At 42.0% G+C, this 22,412-nt stretch overlaps 1 long non-coding RNA gene across 1 annotated transcript in view; it reads right to left on the bottom strand.

The window, feature by feature from the left end:
* Positions 1-4,638: 4,638 nt before the first annotated feature.
* Positions 4,639-22,412, bottom strand: part of LOC149919632 (uncharacterized) — a 50,307-nt gene continuing 32,533 nt past the window's right edge. Inside the window, exon 3 of the long non-coding RNA XR_016463660.1 lies at positions 4,639-4,799. This is a non-coding gene — a long non-coding RNA (uncharacterized LOC149919632). The remainder of the gene's footprint in view (positions 4,800-22,412) is intronic.

The following is a 22,412-nucleotide window of genomic DNA, read 5'->3' as shown; positions in this document are numbered from 1 at the left end:
AAGAGTTGGCACAGAACTCGCAGTTCTTGCCGTATCCACTACTGTGCAGTCATTGAGTGGCAATAGGTTTCAGAATGTACAGGGGATAATTTCCAACTGTTTGTTTACAAGCAAAAGGTCACTTGTTTACTGATAATGCCTTCAGTCGTTCAGATGAAGAGAGTTCTTCAAAAACTTGTTTGAAGTTTCTAAGCACTTTCTGTATGCATTCCTCCTTGCCACACAAATTGTGTCTGGAGCTGCTGACTCAAGAGGCTCAAGAATAGGCAGTGGGACACATTGAAGTAACAGTGATGCATCTCATGCAGTTTTGCCCAGCAGAGGGCCCTGTGTAGCAAGGACACTTGTCTAACTGGCAGTACTGCCCCCCAAAAAACCCAAATAATCCTAGTTGCCTCTCTTATGTCTCTCTCACTGGTAGTGTTGTCACACAGATGAACACAAAAGTTTCACGTAATCCTCACAGATGTTGCATGCTCAACGGTTTGAAGTTGAAACTGAGCATTCAGGTAAAGTTCCAGACATAAATGCCCATGGAGGAGCCCAGCAGGGCTTTGTTTCTTCTGCCAATTTTTTGCTTTGTTCTCCTCCACTTCTTTGCCCTCTGTTCTGTCTGGGGCCATGGCAGCTTCAGAGTTACACCTTGAATGAGCTTCTAGGTTAAATACCCTGCTGCGTTAAGTCTTCATCGAGGCATTTTCACCACACTCACCAGTATGGTGAATGGTGGAGACCTGCAAGCCAAGGCAAAGGCACAGTCCTCACTTTCAGAACTCACATTCTCCTGGACTTCACCAAAGATTTAGGGCCTACCTTTTACGGGTATGATGGTGAGAATGATGGCCAACTTCTTCTGCCTCTGAGGTCAGTGAACCTGTAGAAGATGCTTAAAAATGCTGGTGATTCCTCCTAATGTAGGAGGAAGGGGGAAGGAATAGACCTGAAGTATCACAGAATGCAACACAAGAAGCAGTAGAAAGTCACAGTAATCAGGAAAGATAAGGAGACTCCCCACCAATCAGCCATGCCACTCATTGCTGGATGGGGCACCAACACGGAGCAGGGATACTGAGGAATAAATCAGGAGCACAGTGAATTGGCATAAGTAGGCAGACACCTCCAAAACCAGCTTCCTACAGCCCAGAACAGGCTGCACTTGCCCATCTTTAAAACCCACTTGTGCCTTTATCCTTCCACCTATGTAGTTCCTTTCCTAAGATATGTTTTTGCCATCAACAACACCCCATGGTAATTGCCACAAAGAGATTATGATGTATGAACAAACAGACATAAAATAGCTGCTGACAGAAGCAGCAAGTGAACCTCCTTCTCTCCTCCCCCCCTCCAAATTGCTTGTCAGAAGGCCACTGCGGCTGCAGTGGCAGGTGATGAGGACAATGACAGGTCCACAAGGAGCATTCTGCTCAGCTGAACTTGTCCCTTGGCTCTCTGCTCGGCCAAATTCTGTCTTCTTGGCACATCCCTTTTAGTTACCACTGCTCCTTCTCACTCTCTGTGTGTGGAGCTGCTACTGACCAATAGAGCATTTATAAATAGAACAATGTTTAATTAACACAACAGTAGGACAGACTTGTTGAAATACTTCCCAGACAGAAGGCAAGAGTCCTGACAAGGAGACTATTCTGAGAATTTTAATGAATCCTTCCAAATTGGGACAGCTTCCATACACCTACATTGCAATGACTAATTTTGTTTGGCGAAATTGTATTGGTAAATTCTGCAGGGTGACAATAACACTGGGGACCAGTGAATTGAATAAAGTCACTGGGTGACTGTGTGAAATACTGCCTACAGGATGGAGCAGGGCACTTATTGAATGTACTACAGTAGTGGGTCCGAGTGCCCGAAAGCCCACATCAGATCCAGCTACAAATGTAGTTTGCATAAGGCAGGCAAAGAAGCAATTAAATAACCCAAACAAGGATCTAGCTGTGCCAGATGCCACCACAGCATGAAAGGAAGCAAGGCCTGCATGACTGCACAGCTACTTCTGTGAGACACGACCCGGAGGGAGCATGTGCCTTATTAACATCACTGTTAAATACATGCCTTATAGCTGCCTGCTGCTGCAATTGAGACAATTCATACCTATCCTTGCAACCTCATTGCTGAAGAAAACAGGAAGTTGAAATTGTCTCCCTCAATGATGTGTCAGTGTAAAGTTTCCACCTACTTCTTCTAATAGCAATGTATAAAATGTGAATCAAGGGACACAGGACAGACAAGGTTTACAGTGTCAATGCATTCTCTTAGGTCCTTCCCCTCTCCCTGCTCTGCAAACTCTCCCTTATCCTCCAGCACACTGGACACCATCACCAACTTGGTGGCCATAACTAATAGTTACTGATGAGCTAGCCGACAGTGTGCCCGGGGGGCCAAGAGGGCCGATGGCATCCTGGCCTGCATTAGAAATAGTGTGGCCAGCAGGAGCAGGGAGGTGATCATCCCCCTGTACTCAGCACTGGTGAGGCTGCACCTCGAGTACTGTGTTCAGTTTTGGGCCCCTCACTACAGGAAAGACATTGAGGCCCTGGAGCGTGTCCAGAGAAGGGCAACGAAACTGGTGAGGGGTCTGGAGCACAAGTCCTATGAGGAGTGGCTGAGGGAGCTGGGATTGTTTAGTCTGGAGAATAAGAGGCTCAGGGAAGACCTCATTGCACTCTACAACTTCCTGAGGGAGGTTGTGGTGAAGAGGGGTTTGGCTTCTTCTCCCAGGCAACAAACAGAACCCAGGGAAATGGCCGTGTTGTACCAGAGGAGGTTTAGGTTAGACATGAGGAAGAACTTTTTCTCTCAGAGAGTGGTCAGGCACTGGAATGGCTGCACAGGGAGGTGGTGGAGTCGCCATCTCTGGCAGTGTTCAAGAGGCGTCTGGACGAGGAGCTGCGAGATATGGTTTAGTAGCTTGTGGTAGCAGTGGCAGTGTGAAGACGGTTGGACTAGATGATCTAATAGGTCGTTTCCAGCCTTATGATTCTATGGTTCTATGATTCTATGATTCTATGAGCTCAGAAGTTCAGAAACAGCTTAATGTCCTCCAGGATCCTATGCAACAGAGTTCCCTTCTTCAATGGCAAATGGGTTATTCTTGACTTTGCCTGTTTACCTTGAACAGCAGGCAACAGGAAACTGCCTACATACCCCGTTCTTCTGATTTGGTCATCATGCATTTGAAATCGTTTTACCAAAAGACCTAGCTATTAATGGACAAATTCAAGATGCACGTTATCTATCCAGAAAGCCTGACGTCTCTCCTACAGTTTTTGCATTTTGCCTCCCTTGAAGGCATGATCTTTTTTTTTTCTCGAGTAGACCACACTGACTATTGAAAAATGCTGCACCACACTCCAAAACAGATAGTATGGCAAGATGAGTTTTGGGGAGTATTTGTTGGAATACTAATAAATATAGTCAAATACAGGTTTTGGTGCATTTTTTCATACAATCTAGAATAAAATCAGCTCTAATTTATTGGGATAAGCAAGATTAAGAAAGCCAACAAAATTACTACTGAGTATTTTAGTAACACACAAAGATTTCACTGACATGGAGTGACACACACAAACTGCTTGCTATAAGCCTTGTTTCCCTGTAGAAAAGAGAGTGGGAAGAAATGTTCTTTCAGCTGCTCCAGATGCTGCTGCACTTAGAGGTGCAAGTTGTGAAAGCAGTGATTATTTTTATCCACATGCATCTGTTTCCTGTTGAATTCTTCCTTTTGCATAACATGGAATCTTGTCTGAAGATTAACACAGTGCTTCACTCCCAGACAAAAGTGCTGGCTACCAATAAATCTATCTCCAGCACACCTAGCTCCATTGGTGGGCATATAATCAAAGGTAATGAGCTTGACACTCCCCTTAACTCCAGCTGCTATAGCAGCGTGTGATGAGCCCTGCTCTATGGACTCTGGCTCTCATGCTAAAACACCATTGAGAAGTGAGATGGCATGCCCCTGAATCTAATTTACTGCTTAGCATCAGCTGGCCCCAGATGATGGAAAGTCATCTGTATGGAGGGTCAAGTGGTATAAACAGCTCCAAATCTTCCTTCTGCCCAAGGATTTGGAGCTAGTAAGCCACAGGGCACGCAGGCGCAGACCGATGGGGGCACATCAGTGGAGCAGGCTCTACAGGATAATTCCTTCAAAGCATCTGCTTTGCTGGATGAGGAAAAATTCCCCTCAACTGCATCCCATCAGCATTTGTAATTTGAAGCAAATTCAGTGCAAGAGGCCGGGTTCACTGAAGGAGTTAATCTGCCATTGTAGTGATTTCTCTTCTGATGGAGTAATTTTCCTAGCTCCTTAACCACACATAACACTCAATATTCTTTGTAAGGTATCAAGGATTTTAGATCACATTGTAACATGATTGTTTTTTGAGAAACAGAACTGGGGAGTGGGTATGAGCAGTCCAGAAGGAGTCAATGTTGAAGGCTGAGGGGAAAAAGAAGAGAAAGAGCATATTGTGATACTACCTTCCAGGCAATCCTTTAGGATCATGACAGCCAAAGGCAGTGCTATTGAATTCAATAGCTCCCAGAAGATTTTCTTCTTCCATGGACATGTTATATGCAGCATTAAGCTGTGGATGCACATAAAATAAGCCTGGCCAATGGGAAATTTTGAAAGATTCATCTGTTATATTCAGTGCAAAGGTTTGACTTACCACCATTAATAGATACTAATAGAGGCAGGTCTTCCTGTGCTCTGAAGGATTGTGGTCCTTGGTGAGAAGGATGGAGAAATAAGCTCAGTTTGGGAGGAGTGCTGTTTCCTGTTGGGAATGTAGAAAATGATGGTAATGTCATTTAAGGATGTACGAAATTCAGAGATGCAATAGTCCAGTGGAAATATCATGGACAGATCCAGAACTGAAAAACTCAAAGCTACTGGTAGGGTTGGAGGTATATGGTCATGATGTGCTCTAGTCTATTTCTACAGCTGCTCTTTAAGAGCAGTGAAGACACAACCTTTCAATCCAGTGAGACCACTTGAGGAGCAAGTCTTCCTGAGTAAGTAACAAGGGAAGAATGAGACCCATAGGATGTGAAATATGAGATTTTTTGTATTTCTCTTTCTTTAGATATTACCACCTCTCCCAGTGTGGACAAAGATCTGTTGGTATGTCTGTTCTCCTTTTCTGCTGTGATGACGTGGGAACGGAGGTCTGATAAAAGTATACCCTGATTTGAAGTGGATTGTGAGTAGGATCTGGTCTAATTTTCCAGCCTGGACAAATAATTTTACTTAGCCCAAAACTTTCTTTAAGGAGAATTAGCTCAATTAAGAAAACCACAACAACACAACTTTTTAAAAATACCATTGTTATTGTCCATGTGGGTTTTGGGTGGGCTGTGGAAATTGATTTACGAGTCAACCACTTTTCTCTTTTCTTGCCATCTCTCGCTTGAGTGGTCTGTAGGCCTTGGCCCTTTCTTTCACTCAAGGAGAATAAGGTTGTCTATGGAAGAGGTCAGCATTTCAAATTGGTGGAGTTCAACTGCACAAATGACATAGAACTGACAAGAAAAGACAGGGGGTTTGGAGGTCATAGACTGCATAGGTCCTGGTTAGGGTTTTTGCTTTGTGATGGGACCTGGCACCAAAATGAATTAAATAACAGGCTTAAGGACTATTGAGGGAGGGCTGAATGCAAATCAAAGATAAGTAGAAGTTTTCTTTCCTAAAAGGGGAATGATTTTTTTCCTTACCTCCCCCTTTCTATATCTGCACAGGCAAGGTCTGCATGTTAAACATGATTTAGCAGGCATTATTCTGGAGCCTTTTCATCAGGTTTCTGCAGTGATTGCCTATCTTGGCCTATGATTAATGATCTGCTGTGCAATTTGGAGGCTATAATGACTCAACAATCCACACACAAACTATATAGTCGCATTCCTTTTGCAGATTTGCCAAGCTGTTACCAAGGGGCCCACAACCAAGCAGGATTGTTAGAGAGATAGCTAAGCATTTCTGCAAATGCCATTCTGCCCTTATCTTGCTGAGAAGTGCGTTGGGCAGCAGGCTCATTTACAAAATTCAAAGCCTAGATTTCAGCGGTTCCTTTAAAAAATAATTCTGGACTGAAATAATCATTAAAAAGGCTGGTAAGAAAAGATCTCACTACATGGCTTCTCAGTGATTATACAGACAAAATACTTTCTTTGTTTCCAAATTTTGAATCTAATTAATTGAGGCCTAATGCTATTAATGCAGTTTGAAAGAGAAAAGTTAATCTTTGGAAATCCACAGCATTAATGAAATCTGAAAATCTAAGCAGATTTTGAAGCAAAAGCTTTGTCTTCATTCCAGTTTCCATGTGGGAATAGGTTATGAGGATTTCTCTATAGATTTCAGTTGGATCTTCATCCAGTCAAAAACTGTTCATAGAACAAGCATTTTATAAACTTTTTTTCATTCAAAACATGGATCCTGATGAGAGTCTCTTCAGAAAATCCATGGTTCCTTTTTGCGACATTGTTTTCAATAAAAATAAATGTGAGCAGGGAAGGTGAGGACAGAGCTATGTGTGGAGTCCGGCTTTCAGAAGGACTTCAGTTACCTCATGAAAAAGGTTACAGTATAATCTCATTATGTTTCTTCTTCCATTATTAATTATTAGATGCAGCCCATACTAATCAATCAACCAAAGGAGTTCTAGTATTATTTTACTGTGGTCACATTTAAAGATCCATTCTATCTGAGGTTCCTTTTTGTCAGACTTAAGGAAAGGAGAATTGAAGGAGCACGAAACAGACTCATCCTGTACACTGTATTATTATTATTTTATTATTATTATTATTGTTATTGTTAACACAATCATCACTGCTATTATGGAAGTGCCTGGAAGCTCTAATCAAGGCTAAAATTCCACTGTGCTATTGCTGAACATTCATAATAAAATTGTACTGTCATAATGAAGGACATCTCTTATTCCAATATTTAATGCTCCAAGACACTAATTTTGAGATATCTTCATGGTATCAGACACAGATTATCCATATCCAGGCTGAAGCAAAAACAGAACACTTTAGTCTATGTCCAGAGTTAAGACCAAAGTGTCTCCAAGCTGCTTGGGAAGAAAGCCTTTTTCTGATCCAGCTGCAAGCAATAGCAACCTTTCTCAGAGCCATCACACTTTCCTACTGATGTGGGCGAAGGAGTCAGAAACCTCTGGATATGGGTACATTCTATCAGCATATAATTCTGCACAGAGGGGGTCACCCATAGTCCAAGAGCCAACCTGGAGCAATGCACCACAAAGGTCCTACTTTTGTAGGTTTAAACTAATCCTTTCCCCCAGTACATACATAAATAGATAAAATCAACTGTGAGCACACTGCTGTACAGCAACGATAGTGCTGCTGTGCACTTAAGTCTATTAATCTATGAATGGCTGTATAGCTGATGCTGCCTTCAGGGCAAGGGATGGGGTCAACAACCTTTAAATGGTACTATTCTAACTTGTGGTTATCATCCCTGAAGCAGGGGTTACATAGAACTGCAAGAACTCGTCAGGGGCTGAAAGATAGTGCCTCTTAAAGAGGCAAAAGCTGACTCCCATGTAGCTCAGCAGGGCATTGGCCTTTGTGAAACAGCCTGTTCTGCCAACTCAGGGAGTGATAGAAGGACAACAGCAAGGAGCCCTTAAACCTCTCAGGATTCACTCTCCGGATGCCATGGCCTCTGAAGGTCAGTACCTGTCTTCTCAGATTGATGACATCTCCAAATCTGCTCAGGACTCCTCTTCTTTGGCTTTGTGAAAGTTAGGACAAAGCAAAAGTATGCACTTTTCACACAGAAGAAGAAGAATCAGAGAAGGAAATTCAGAGGAAATATTTTGTTTGAGAGCCAGCGGGTGATACTGAAAAGGATAAGGAAGTTGACAAACAATGAACTCTAATTTAAAACATCCTTAGTTACTTGTATGTGAGTGAAGCTTGCTCTGTACCTTCCCAGCCACACTAACAGTAACTAGGATGACAGTAAAATGAGGATTCCCACTGACATTAGTTCTCAACTACCCTCTGTGAAAAGCTCAACACTGAGGAGAAACACACAGTCTGTACAACAATTAACTTCTTGGCTTTTCTACTAGAAGCAGCTGTTTGAAATGTGGGATGTGTTTTCTGAGACACAGCCAACCGCCTGCTAGGCAGGCATGAGGAGGTCATCCTTATTTCACACCGATCATCAGCTCTCAGTTCCTTGTGTTTATTGACCTCAGTCTGAACTGTTGCCTAAAGGTGACTTGGATTGAGATTTTCAGAGGTCATAAGAGTGTGTGAAGACCTCTGTGCCTGAATGCAAGAGGGAACATTTCAAGGCTTTTATTTTCTTGAAGGAGGTTTTCAAGACTTTATGTAAAACAAACTCTTTCAAGATATCTCACCCTGAAGACTTGCAATTACTAGTCAATTTTTGAAAAGGAATTTTGCAAATTCAGTCCTATTTCCAGCTATCTGAGCTGGATCAACTTTACATTTGACAAAAACTATGTATATAGACAAATTGAAGCAGAGTATGGATGAGAAAATCATCCATCCATCGTATTTCTTAGCACAGTATCTTGAATCTAGTCAGACTGGAAGCCTGCTAGAACAAGATCTTTGAAGTGTTTCTGTCTCAAAATGGAACAGGATCATGTGACAAAGAAGGGAAAATTATATAAACCATTTCAGCCTTTACAAAATGTTCAGCTGAGGTGTGGCTCAATCTTTACCATTGAATATTGACAGGAACAGTAGGCTTTCCTTCCTTCAAATTCTCCTCCCAAGGCATTTTTATAAACTGTAATGTCCCAGGCAGTGCTTGTGTATGCATATATCTGCATACTGCTCAGTGTGAAACACCCGTAAGGATGGAAAACATAGAGAAGTAGGCATTCTCTTTGAAACTAGGTGACTCAGTAGTATGAAAGAGGCTATGTCTATAGGGACATGTCATACCAAGGTCACCATCAGTTCGCATACATATTAAATGTAACTGGTAGACAGAGTTTACGTTCCAAAAATGAACAAAGGAGGAATAGGAATTGCTCCAACTTTGATCTTGGCTAATTTTTATACTTCATGTGTCCCAGGAGGAAAATACGCTGGTCTTGAGTGATGGCTCAGCACTTCTGGAGTGGCAGGGCTCAAGTTTTAAAGAAGTCAGTGACAAGAATGGAAGTGGTCAGGTCTGGTAGTTTACCTTTCCTTGTATGTCTTAGCACTGCTCACAGAGCAAGCAAGTCAGCAAGGCTGTTTATTACTCATCTGTATGCTCACAAATTGCATGTCAAAATAAAACAAACAAACAAACAAAAAAACCCAAAACAAACAAACAAAAAAAAGAATGTTCAAGGTTTTTAAAAACACAGCTGCAAGGCACATGCTAATGTGTTTTGGACTCTGTGAATGACTTAAGCCAACCCTTTCCCTCTATGAGGGAAAAGGTGAGTTTAGGTAAAAGTACTAAAGCTTTAGGAATGTGGACAAAAGCAAAATTTTCTACAGTGCAATGAGAAAAGTATGAATTTCACCAGGAAGCGAAAAATCTGTCCCAGAATCACCTTACTTTAATCACTAGTACATATGTACATGAAATATCTGAACTAGTGCAATAATTATGCTTTTTTTTTTTTTTTTTTTTTTTTTTTTTTTTTTTTTTCCCCTCCAAACTGTGGTTGGCAGTTGCAGAAAGCATTTCCATGGGTTATTTTGGAAGTCATTAGTAGACAATTTGAGACAAACAGGGCTGATCAAACTATTTCTGAAGAAAAGTGTCCTCAGTAGAACCCCTTGTCCAGAGCTGTATCTCTCCTCCAAAAAAACATTTTTTGTTCCATTTACAGAAACTTATTTACAATGCCTATCAGACAATTGCAAAAATAGGAGCTAGAAGTTAACCCTTGTTTATAAAATTTATTGAACAATTAGTCAGTTCCTCTGGAGGGAATCCATTTCTTCCATGCCTCGTTTTAAGTTTTATGTGCCATAGGTAGGTAAAATGTGATCATGGGACTAAAATAGTGAAGAACTTGTGAGAGATGTCTTAAGGAATAGGAACACCCTTTTTTCACACTGCCTGTGTGGAAAAGTCCAACCATATATGTCCCAGAAATTAAAAGTTTACCCTTCAAATGATTGTTATTCTGCTTGCTAACTAAATTCAGGGCAAGATGAGTCTCTATTAGGTCTTGTGTAGTCTATAGGTCTTAACAGAAGCTATCTGTCCAGATTTTCAAATATCAAACTGGTTGACAGTTTTTGCTGTATTTGCATTAGGCCACACACAGTAATAGGAAAAGTATCATGGAGTAAGTAAAAATATTTTTCTAAGCTAAGAAAATTTGGGTTATGAGAGCTAAACTGGAAATCTGAGCTTCAGATTTCTAACTGTTACCTAGTTAAGGGATCAGGATCACGTAAAGGGTTAATGTCTGCTCCTCCAGATGTGAACTTCATTAATCTAATCTAAAACATCTTGAGACATAATAATACACATATTTTCAATTACAACAATTATTTAAACAGCCCTAATCTTGCACTTCATGAAACCATTTACATTCACTCTAATGTCAAGCTCTGCAGGGGAATATGTTAACACAGGAAATGCAGCATCTTCTAATTACAGTACTTCTATAAAACAGAAACAAAACTGAGTTTATGAAGGCTGAGCTGAGAGCACAGGCTGCCCTGTGTCAGACAGGGATGCAGAAGCATCAGGGCTGGTTGCAGACAGGTGGGTATATTATATTTTCTTTCTATGGAGACATCTACACACACGCCTAGGAAAAAATGTACTACCACTGCAAAATGTGCTTGTCATTTTGGAATAAAATGACACTACTTGATTGAGCAGCTTCCATAGTTACAGGTCATAAAAGAGAATCACTCAACAGCTTGGAGGCTACAGCTGAGAAACAAGTCCCCCAGTTCTTCTTCAAAATCATGTAATTTATTCTGTTTTTATTCTATTGTTACAAATTGTGAATTCCTTAGGTTACAGTGGTAATAGTAAATAGTAAAATATGACAACAAAGCAGATGCAGACAGGCCTTAGAGAAGGTTTGAGCCATAGTCAGAAAGGCAGCTTTGGATATATGAAGCTCACAAGATTAAATAATAGGGAAGATGTGGATGGGAGACAGAAAAGACTCATGATAACAAAACGGCAAGCTTGATGGACTGGAAAGCCAAAAAGAACACTCAAAAAGGAAAGAAGCTAAGTGTTTAAAAGGAGAAATTACTCAGGGATGAAATGATGTCAGAAACAGTGAAGTGAGAGTTTGGAAAAAAATAGGTGAGAAGAGAGACTGATGGGATGGAATCAAGAACAAAACTCAATGAATGAGGGACTGATGATGAAGAGGGATGCAGGGAATGAGTAAAAAAAATCTAACAGATGGAAAGAAAATGTGGGAACTAGCCACAGTGGACAGAAGTCCATCAAAAATGAGGCAATAGTAACTTAGAACCAATTGCTTTGAAAGCCAGGATGTCATGCTGATGTACTGAAGCTTTAAAGGACGTGTCAGGAAAACTAGTATAAATTTGCAGATGGGAAGACTACAGATTATTAGTCTGGACATGGTGCTAATGCTGCAGCAGTGCGTTATCCTTCGTGATAGCAGATCTACATCCACTGCCAGCATGAGTATATGAATGGGCAGCTGAGAGACACTCACTTTCCATTGAAATTCACTGCTAGTTGGGTACCATGCTACTTCAACTGCCTTCATAAATCCTGTCATACCTTCAGTTTTCCTGCTATCTGGTAAGATTTTCCCCACTGGTGACTGTGATATGTAAAAAAGTAATAAAATGTAGTTGACAACAACCAGCCTATGCTAAAGTCCTTGATGTGATATCTGCACAAACAGTAAAGACTGTTTCTACCAAGAGCAAGTTGCCTTAAAGAGCTTTTCTGTCACTTCATTACACTCAGTCACCAAAATATGAATGCGGCCTTTGGAGATGCAGCGACCTGTTTTCTTCCTTGAACTTGACTGGATTGCTGTCTATAGCTGACAAACTGATTCTGGAAAGGCAAGCATGAAAGTATGTCCTTCCTGGAATAAATGCATGGATGTGCCTTCAAACTCCACATCCACTTCAAGTGATTATCTCAACTGATTGGTGATCTATTTCAGTGGTGCTACACCCATGCTGTAAAGGCGCACAATTGCCCCTCTCTCTGACCCTACACTCCCCTTGGTAGAAGGCCATTCACCAGCGGCCAACACAACAAGTAGGGTAGTTCTTGTAAGGGCTCTGGTACACACAAAGAAACCAAAATCTGTCTTAAAACAGTGAAGGAATCTTTTGTGCAAAAAGTTTCCAAATGTAGCAAAAGCTCCTCCATCCAATAACAGTCCCTCAACCCACCTGCTAGTAGGAAGGCTGGGCAGTGCAGGGGACTGGGGCTGGGAGGGGGTGATGGGGAGGGATTTTTTTTTCAAATTGTAATTGCTTGGGTTTCTGATCCAAGGTAAATGACAAGAAATCGAAAAACACCCCCAACACACATATTTCAACCAAAGCAAGCGCTTGGGATTATTTTTTCCCTTCTGTGTCTGTTTGAAGGTATTCTCCTGAGTTGACAAGCACGTGTTTTGGAGACCATTGAAAAGTTTCTGCCATAAATAGAGGAGGCAGCTTGGCTTAAGTGTTGCTAGGGAATACCTGGCAACAGGCAACAATAGTCCTTTTAGAGAGCCCAGGGCAAACAGTGACCGTGGTAATGGGGTGGGCTTAAGGGAGGCTCCTTGCCCAAAGCCCCTCCACTCACACTGCGCCTCCAGCCCTGGGCTGTGTTCCGGAAATTCCCCGCACAAAGCCCCCCATTCAATGGGAGGCGGGCCCGTGCGTGTGCTTTTCTGGTGGGGAGGGGGTGTGGAGGGAGGGAGGAGGCCTTCTTGCCAAAAATAAAAAAAAAAAAAAAAAATCCAAAGTTTTGTGGTTTTTGTTTTTGCAAAGGCTAAGAGAAGCACAGAAAGTGCTAAGTTTGTAAAAGAGGCTGAAAAGGTTCAGAAAGGAGAATAATGGGGCCAGGGAATGCCTCGTGAATTTTGAACACAGAGCAGAAAAGAGACCCTAAAAAGCAATTAGTGATGCTGCTTGTCGCTGAAGAGGGAGCTTGAAGGAGGTGGGAAGGCGCAAAAGGAAGAGGGCAACTCCAATCACTTAGTAAAGCATGAGTGAAGGGGGGCACAGGGCTGGAGACGGGCGCCTTCTGCGATGCTGGCGGTGGGACTGGAGGGAGGCACACGGCGAGGGCAGCAGCCGAGGCGCGCCGGCAGCCCAAGGCACATGCCAAGCTGTGTCTTGGCGTAGTCTCCTCTCCCCTGCTCATTTCTGTAAAGCTGGGGAAGCAGAGGGCAGGGCTGCTCTCCCTCGGCTAGCACGATGCACCTCGCATCTCTGCAAGGAGGGCTTCACAGCCACCTCACTTCATTTCCAGAGCCTGCACATACTCCTATTTATCTTCACATTCCTTGTGCAAAATAAAAATAACACTGTCTGCTCATTAGCTGGGAGTTATTAGGAAGAAGGAAAAAAAAAAATAGAAAAAAAAAGGGGCTGTCTGAACAGGCCTGAATAGCTATAACCTTAATGGGTTGTCAGAAGTCTGCTGGCAGCAGGGTAAGGGCAGCCAATCTCCCTCTAGTCTTTTGTCCCAGACATTGTTTAGGATCAGTGGTAGCTCATTAGGTCGGGACAGTAATATTTGTAACAGTCCTGCAGGGCTGAGGCTTCAGACCGTATCTTCAGCTGCTTTCCTGCTGTCAGTCTGATTCACAGAGAGGTATTTATTTCAACAAAGATACTTTTGTGGAAAGTGCTATTCACCTCCCATATCCTGATCATCAACCTTTGATGAAATCTTTTTCTAGAATGGATACAGGTGAAGCTGGGCACCTTGCCTGCATGCACAGAGGTGTGATACAGTGACAGGAAAGCTGTAAAAGCCAAGTTGCTGGGTCCTCGGCTCGCCATTTGGCCTTACACTTTGCTTCATTATACTTCAGATTCTACCTGCAAAGTAGGGATAATCACCCATTTTGCATTGTGGGGGTGGTATTGGAGAAAGTATTAGACTGGGAATCAGTCTGGCAAAGAAACGCTGTAAATTAGATTTTTCTTAATGGTGTATAATACCCCTCACATCTTATATTTATTTCCGGACTAGCAGCATGAATCTGCTAAGGAGGACAGTAGGATTAAACCTCCCCTCAGACACCTCTGCTCTTGAAAGCCTGGATGTAGGCTTGGGTCCCATTCCCTGAGAGATCAAATCCCCAGTTTTGGTCATATATATCATTTGATGGTGCCATAAATTCAACATGACCTATTAGCAAAGTGATGAAACTGAAGGATAATTGATCATGGATATATTTTCTTGTCATTAGGCAACACATTATACATTCACTTGTTAACCTCACCAGTCACAGAGAGCAAAGTGCGTCCTCATTCTCTGCCCTCTCTGAGACATTACTTCAGTATTTAAGGCCCAAGGTTTTCTAAGGAAGCTGAGAGCTGCAAGCAGCTGCCCTAGATCCCTATTAACGACAAGCCAAACTAACAAATAATGATTAAATGATTTCCTTATCTATTTTGAGTTAGAAAACTGTGTAGACAATGAAGCGTTTTCTGAAACAAAGGGGCAAGAACTACTTGTCCCTTTCACTGAGATAAGAGGATGATAAGTACACAAAGGTCAGCAAACAGACACTGAAGAGTTCAAACCAAGAGCACAGCAAGGCAATGAGAACAGCATCCCCAAGTCCTAAGTGAGCGCAAAGCCCACCAGCAGCTGCCTGCATGGTGCTCCAGAGCTGGAACAGCTGCTGTTGACATCCTGCAAACCAAAACAGTCCTTTCATTTCTCTGCATTGGAATCCTCTGAAATGGATTGGTGTCTCGCAGCACACCATCAAAACACAAGGGGAGGCACAGCAGAAGGGTTATGGCTCCACACTGTGACTTAGCCATGATTACATTTGGGTAACTCTGTGATCTTGTAAATGAATGTCATGAAATATGAGTTATCCATGAAAAACCCTCCCATCACCCCAAGGAGTGATGGAATTTAAGACCAAAAATAGCACTTTCATACAAGGTGGGGGGATATTCTGCAGTCAGTGAAACGGTTCCTGTGATAAAGCTTATTTTTCCCAGGTTAGCTGGTCACAACAGAGTAGCACCATGGGTGTCAAGAGGTGCCTGCCACCAGCAACACAGATCAGGGAGCAGGCTGCATTTGTCCAATTCAGATTCTAAATGGTGAACAACAGAAGAAATGCTACCCAGAGATGGAGTGCAGCAATGGGACACACCTCATCAGTTATGGGATGGATTTTGCTGAACATCTTTGCCAAGTTCCCCTTGCTGGATGGTTTCTTTGAAATCCCAGAAACAGTTTAAATATGTAGTCCCATGCCTAGGCTACTGATGACGCAAGTGTCTGTACCTGCACTCACAGGAATGAATAAAACTTGGCAGCAAATAATAAAATGTGTTTTTGTGGAAGTTGTCATTTATGTTTTTCCCAACAAGATAGTAAACAACTAGCAGCATTTCTATTATCTGACTGAAATAACCATAATGACCATAATGACTAATGGACCACCATCAAGTAGAGAAAAAAAGTGTTCACCAGAATAATTGGAAGGCCTCTAAAATATTTCAGTTTATGTTAAAGTAGTCTTTCACATTTATGTTCTCTGTAGCACTTCTAACCATGGGAATAGATGTATATAAAGGTAATTGTAACTTGTATTGTTTCTTGAAGATCACACTGGCTTCTCAGCCTTGTGGTAGGTTCAAAAACTGCAGACCTGTAAGAAACTTCCAAATTTGAAATGAGAGTTCTTTGTGTTGATGGTGACAAGATACAAAATTTATTTAAATTTTTTAAATGAATAATAGAACTAGATGTTTTCACTTGTTCAGAGGGCTGCTATTGCGATAAACAAAGGTGTTGCCATTTTTGGTGCTGTTTGCAATTTTAGTTACTCTACTTTGTCACAGCAATATATGCTTTTGAGTGTGATGAAGACATTAATTCGCTGATAAGGAATTGCGGACTTTAAGTGTCATCAAAACGCCAATTAATTGGAAGAAATCTGTAACTTACCCACCTTTCTGCGTGAGCATGCATGTTCTTTAGCAGATGTGAGTCCACATGCACAAAGCCCTGCACAACCCACTGTGGCATCCCTAGCCCACACTCACCCACGCCCGCCCCGCACGGTCGGAGGGGCAGCACCACGGACAGCGCCCGTATTACCGCGCCTTGGCCGGTGCTCTCACAGCCGCGTTTCCCACGCGTGGAACCATCTCCGGGAGCCAGAGACTGTCATGCTGATATATCCTCCAGTGATCACACATACATCAGCCAAAATCCTTGCCGAGTTCCTTTTGTTTCAAAGGGAGCATTTTTAAAATCACCTGGCTTAAAAACTTCAGACCACTTTTGTACCTGGAAACCGTACTTATACCTAAACGTGTCATGAGAAGTTTTAACACTGTTCCAATGGACAGCAAAGACATGAGCATTCACCCAGTACTTATAATGCCTTCTTATGTCCAGTTTGTTGTGCTCAGCAGGGCTGAACAAGCTACAGAAATTGTGTCCCAAGGTGCACCAGCATGAAGCCACAGAATAGCAGCCTCCTTTGCGAGTGAAGATTTAAAAACTGATGGCCTGCCTGATATGATACTGTAACCCTAACTTCCAGGTGAATGCAGTTGTGATTCTTGATGTAATGGAATGGAAAAGCACTCTGTGTTGTCTGGATGTGATAGATGAGGTTTACCAAGTTGCAGTGCTCAATTCTTGGTCATGGAAGACCAAGAATTCTCTTTCAGTAGCAAGAGACAATAAGATGAACCTTCTGGTGATGGCTAGAAAGGTAAATTCATATGTATAAGAAGGATGACACAGGATGACACAGCTCCACAGCTGGTAGACAGGCATCAACAAATTGAGAGTGACTGGTTCTATGCTATACTAACAGTACACAGGTCTAAAGGAAGAGCAAGGTTCACAGATTTCAGCCACAAAATTTAATCTAATGTCTCCCACATCAAAAGCTCACTTAGTCACTATGGTTATTGATTAACTATACTGACACTCTCTTCTGTCTCAACAGCACCTTTCCTGTCACCAGAAGCAACAGATTTTTGGATTCTGTGCTGCAAAACTCACCTGGCCAGCACCTGAGCTATGTAGGACAATGGCTGCAGGCCTGAATGTAGAGCTATGCTGTGATTCTCAGATGTTATGTCTGGTCAGTCCTCTGAGAATTTTGCAGCATGGCTAAGAGAAATGGTATTTGGGGCCTCTGTGGGTGAACTGTGCAGAGCATGAACTTTTCCAAAGTCCATGTGACACTTTGTGGTGCTCTGTGTTGTTTTTCCATCCATAAACATCTCCAGAAACACTTTAATTAGTAATTCTTATGGGAAATAAACATAAATATGCCAGGAAAAAAAAAAAAATCTGGATCTAACATTTAAACAGACACAAGGTGGGAGAAAAGAAGTTTTGTATAACACACTGCCCATTCTCCCAGCCAGTCTGAAACAGGACCTAGCCCAAGGGAACATGGACTCACAGGGGCTGTCCAGTTGCATGGAGGAGCACTCTGCCATGCAGATGCACTTGCAGCAGGATCAGCAGTTTTATCAGCCTGACACACACACAGGCTTTTCCTCTCAGCCAGGCATATTTGCTTGGGCTCAGAACTCTGTCAGCACACACACAGGATTGGACTAGCAAGTTCAGAGCCAACAGGATGTCTTTTCACTGAACTCCCTGACAATACAGCCCTGATCTCTCTCACCCTGTCTGAGGCTTAGCCAAGCATGTAGATGATAAGACTCTCCACTGTTCCTCCCCTTTCTTGCTTTTCATTTGTTGTTTGAGATAGTTTGAAGCAGGAAAAGACACTTTATTTGCTCCTATCATTTAGTACTGATTGAAGCCGTTTAGATTTCTCTGAAATAGTCCTACATGACAAACACAATACCAGATAGGCACTGCCTTTGAAATACATTTTTGTTTTAAGGTTGTGACTATCACCTATCCTTTGGGTCTAATGCATGACATTCCCACAGGGTCTGAATGCAGGCAGCACTGAGCTGGACAACAACGGCTGCAATGTGAACTTGGAAAGCCCAAGCTGGCCTTGGCCCAGAGAGGAAGCAAGTTTGCAGGAGCCCAATCCCTTAAGTAGCTTATCTCCTCCTCTCTGCTGCAGCACATGGGTGTACAGTGCAATTGGGACTGCAGCCCCTGTCCACTGATGCAGAGCCACCTTAGACTAGTCTAAGGTTATGATGGTTGGCAGAAATGTGAGAAACTGAAAAGGCAGATATCACTCTGCATTATTGGAGGGAGGAACTGAACACACATCTCCCACAGCCAATGGAGAGGTGTGTGAACAAACTCACTCTAGTGAAGATCTGGCTAGTGATACAGAGTGCGACATATCCAAAAAACAAGAGCAGACCTTGTAGTTGCCCAACACACAGGGCACTAAATTACAGCTTGATCCTCCAGGTTCATATGTGTGATCCTGGCTGGAAGCAATCATCCTGAATATTACAGCCTGAAGTGTGGAAAATGTTATAAGCAATTCCAGCCAATCTATTCCTACTTAGATAAATCACTGGCAATTAAAACAAATCACAAAACTACAGACTGGTGCTAACAGTGTCCTACAGGTATTATGTACAAAATAAAACTCAGTACCACATTAGGATGGGCCAAAGGGCACACCTGGTCCTCATGAAATAATTAAGATGTTTGTTTTGATAAAACAGATAATAATAAAAACATTTCTGTTTTGATGAATATAGATCCTGCAGTGAACTCCAGAAAAGACTTTAATCTTTTCCTCTTCAGGGTGGATGAGTGGTTGTAATTTGTAGAACTTGCTAGAAAAGGAATATTGAAACCAAGAGGTGTCAAGTCTTAAATGATCATCTCCCAGCCCAAACCATTAGCTTAGAAACTGGCCACAGAAAGAAAAATCATAGAAAAGCATTTTCAAAATAACTGAGAAAAAGATTAATCCTTTTAGGAAAAAAAATCCAATGAAGAAGTGGAAATTTTTTCCCCAAATGAAGATAGAAAGTGACTGCATGAAAAAGAGGAAATGTAATTTTAGATAGAGCTGTCTGAAATGAAACTGAAAAAAAGGACCAGATCACATTACTGTCTTTATACTGCAAATTGTTTGCCATACCAGCCATGATGTATGTGTGTGTGCCCACTCACCTCAACCCTGCATACATGCATGGAAGCAGCAAAGAGCCAGGCACAGGCAGGAGCCCTGGGACTAGCTCTTCATAGCTCACACCTGACCCAGATCCATCTCACATCTGTCCATGCAGATCTGGCAGGCCCCAAGTACCACCTTGTTGAGATCCTCAACAGGCAGTACGGACCTATTCTTGTGTTCATCACTATACATTTAATAGCTTCCCAGTGCACACTGATCATTGCAATGCTGTTCCCTGAAACAACAACAACAAAAGCACAACTGTGTCTTCATTAGCAGCTCTGTATCAATGAGCACTACGGGAACACATTGGCAAAGTAAAGGGTAACTTTCTTCTTGATGTAAAGTAGCCACAAGCATCTACATCACAGCAGCAGCATCCTGCTAACAAACTGTCTCAATTAGTAAAATATGCTGTCTTTGTCCAGACAGCAATCTCTACACAGCATATTTCTTTCTTTCAAGTGTTCGATGAACAAGTGCTTTCAAATTAGAACAGTTAGCCTCTGAAATAACACTTTCTTGCAGCAAGAAGCAAAGGGACAGAATTGTTCTTCCTCTTTATTGATGTATATCAGCAAAGATGAGTCTTTTATAGGATTACCACTTATTAAGAAACCATCTTCTTTCCCTTTGATGCTGAGAACTGAAGCTGAGCCCATCTTTTTGTTCTTTTTTTTTCCTCCTCCCATTAGTTCTTAAGTGCCAGTTTAGAAATCCTTATTTGTTCAAGGAAAATTTATCTAGCATTGCAATTCACCTGCAGTAGTATCTGTTCAATGGTGATCCATCACTACAGGACATAAATTTTGTCCCTAAATCTTGCCAAAAATTGCTTTCAATAGCACAGAAGGGAAAATTGAGAAGCTTGGTGTTTTGAAGAACAGCAAGCCATTAAAGAAAGGAGCCAGAAATCACTGTTGGACTTAGATGTGAAGAATATAGAACAGTCTTTACTGAATGGAATGACCTGTGCTTGTTGAAAATTGGTCTTTTAAAATTTTTTTATAGCATGTTCAACAATTTTGATGCTTCAGGAAATTTCTCTTGCAAGAAAGAGGCACTCCTTCTCCATATAATTTATTTAGTTGTTATTTTCATAGCCTTTTATGGAAGATCATTATTGAATTTGGGCTTCAAAACTACACACAAGAGCCAATGCTGTTTTCTTATGATAAACTCTATACATTCCCTCTGAGCAGAAACTATTTTCACTCTTATCTCCTCAGGATCGTTTTACCACATGGAACTTGAAATGTGTTGGAGTTTCTCTTGACTTGTTCTAGTCTTTAAGGAGAAGAACCTGACTTTTCTTCCATTGATAGTGCTGTCTGTTTCCTATGTGAGTTCACTTTGAGTAATTCATTTCAGTTCACAGGAAGTCTGTTCTGTATTTGCCCTGTAAATACAGGCACAATGTCAGAGATCTCCTTTTAGTGCATACTGCTAAGCTTTAACAAAACTCTAGATTTTAGAAACATTGCACAGGGCATCGTAAATCACACCTTTGAAGGCATAAGGCAATACTTCCCTGTTGCTAAGTACACTTGCAAAGCTGCACGCAGACATTTTCCAGAATTTGAACAATTCAGCCTCCTGGTAAGAAGAAAAATCATTTGCTTAAACACCTGTATGGAAAGTGATATCTAATCTTTTATGTTCACTGTTGGAGAGTGCTCAGGTCAATCAACAGTCAATAGAAGGTAGTTGTAACTCTTATTTTCTATTTTATTTTACAGTCAAGGCTGAGTATTTGTTTTTGAAAGATTGGAGGAGTTGGTTGGCAGTGCCAGGGAACCGGATTCTCTTTATCTGTGTGCTTGTTACAAGGAGGAGGCAGGTGCAGAGCAAGCCTTCTAACACGGTCAGCAGCAATAATCCCCACCTGAGCGCTGTCTGGCCACCTGCTCTGCAGGCAGAAAGATAATTCAGGCTTGAAGTGTGCGTGGTTCTAAGTCTCTGCTAAGTAAAGACTCATAAATGACTCAAATTACAGCAAGATCAGGGGGCATGTCAATATATCAGTGTTTGATCACTGACAGTGATTTCTTCTGGATTCACCCCAAGGCATGTGGTTCAACCTGAAATGGCCTCACCCAATTTAGTGCAGCTGTGGTTTATGGAGGACTTACCTATTCTATGTGCTGCTGAAGATAGCACGTAACTTCTCAATAACCCCAGCACCACCAGCTATCCAACATATTAGAGCCCAGGCATCCTAAAACCTGATGAACTGTTGCACTTATATTTCAGGCAGCAGTCAGAATACAAAAGGTTTTCACCCAGAGCGTGGACCTCAGTTTTCCATGGGATTTATCATTTTTTTACAGGAAATCATCTCCCCTTGCTTAGCAACACATCAATCTAAAAATGCACAGTGTGAAGTGTCTGCTGAGAGGCACAACAAACAGGAAAATACAGAGATATACAGAAATAAGTGTGTTAGGAGGCAGGGGAACTATTTTTATGTAGGAAAAAGAGAAACAAATGAGGCTTCGCCTCATTCTTCTGTTATCTAAATTGCTTCATTTATTCCCCATAAATAGGAATTGACTGCATAGCAAACACTTCCATGAGCCAGGACCATAACATTCCTTGCTCGCCAGTTCTGATACAAAGCCATTCTTCTCTAGACTCAGGTTTGGTTGTCCTGAAACATGATGGAAGTGCCACAAAACGCACCAGTGAGCTCCTGACTTCACCTACTGCTTTGTGCTATTTCTGGGGATTATGCTGTGGGCCATGCAGCAGCCTCTAGCTGTACCTGGGCTAAGAGAAGGGTGAAATGGAGAAGTATCAACTGTTGTGAGCAATGCTGGGTCCTGCTCTTCCTCCAGGAAAGGAAGAAATACTCAATAAGCACCTCATTAGCACGCAGTTGAGAACCAGGGAGACTTATGTGAGGCTAACTTTACAGCTAAGCCAGGGGAAAATGAAATAAAGGCATTGGCTTCCCTCAGTTTGCAAGGAGCTAATTTGTCCATTGGCTACATGCTAAACAGGGGAGAGTTATGGAACTGGTAATTGCTGACTCCTTACTCAGACTTATTAGACAAACCTTGCCTGAGTCTCAATGGCAAATCTGGCCCAGACCATCAGAATAGCTAAGAA

The sequence above is a fragment of the Phasianus colchicus genome, chromosome 1 (genome assembly GCF_987193195.1).
Source record: "Phasianus colchicus chromosome 1, bPhaCol1.hap1.1, whole genome shotgun sequence".
In the NCBI taxonomy this organism is placed as follows: Eukaryota; Metazoa; Chordata; class Aves; order Galliformes; family Phasianidae; genus Phasianus; species Phasianus colchicus.
This window is presented reverse-complemented; position numbering and strand designations above follow the sequence as displayed.